Source organism: Diachasmimorpha longicaudata, unplaced genomic scaffold (genome assembly GCF_034640455.1).
Source record: "Diachasmimorpha longicaudata isolate KC_UGA_2023 unplaced genomic scaffold, iyDiaLong2 ctg00000257.1, whole genome shotgun sequence".
NCBI lineage: Eukaryota > Metazoa > Arthropoda > Insecta > Hymenoptera > Braconidae > Diachasmimorpha > Diachasmimorpha longicaudata.
Genome location: NW_026974038.1, coordinates 20,001 through 21,185, shown reverse-complemented (window position 1 = coordinate 21,185; position 1,185 = coordinate 20,001).

The window sequence follows — 1,185 nt, the reverse complement described above, 5'->3', positions numbered from 1 at the left end:
ATTATTAATTTTCAATGATGTCTTGGAACGTTGATGCTATTTTTGTTGGTATGCAAAAATAGCATCACAGAATTTTTAATTGAAAAAAATTATATTCATATATAATTGAATGCATAAAATTAAACTAAATTCTATATAACTAATTTATAATTTATCAGGTAACCGATATTATTAATTTTTAGTGATGACTTGAAAAGTTGATGCTATTTTTGTTGGTATGCAAAAATAGCATCACAGAATTTTTAATTGAAAAAAATATATATTCAGATATAATTGAATGCATAAAATTAAACTAAATTCTATACAACTAATTTATATTTTATCAAGTAACCGATATTATTAATTTTCAATGATGTCTTGGAACGTTGATGCTATTTTTGTTGGTATGCAAAAATAGCATCACAGAATTTTTAATTGAAAAAAATATATATTCAGATATAATTGAATGCATAAAATTAAACTAAATTCTATACAACTAATTTATATTTTATCAAGTAACCGATATTATTAATTTTCAGTGGTGTCTTGGAACGTTGATCCTATTTTTGTTGGTATGCAAAAATAGCATCACAGAATTTTTAATTAAAAAAAATATATATTCATATATAATTGAATGCATAAAATGAAACTAAATTCTATACAACTAATTTATATTTTATCAAGTAACCGATATTATTAATTTTCAATGATGTCTTGGAACGTTGATCCTATTTTTGTTGGTATGCAAAAATAGCATCACAGAATTTTTCATTGAAAAAATATATATTCATATATAATTGAATGCCTAAAATAAAAATAAATTCTATGCAACTAATTTATATTTTATCAAGTAACCGATATTATTAATTTTCAATGATGTCTTGGAACGTTGATGCTATTTTTGTTGGTATGCAAAAATAGCATCACAGAATTTTTCATTGAAAAAAATATATATTCATATATAATTGAATGCCTAAAATAAAAATAAATTCTATGTAACTAATTTATAATTTATCAAGTAACCGATATTATTAATTTTCAATGATGTCTTGGAACGTTGATGCTATTTTTGTTGATATGCAAAAATAGCATCACAGAATTTTTCATTGAAAAAAATATATATTCATATATAATTGAATGCCTAAAATAAAAATAAATTCTATGTAACTAATTTATAATTTATCAAGTAACCGATATTATTAATTT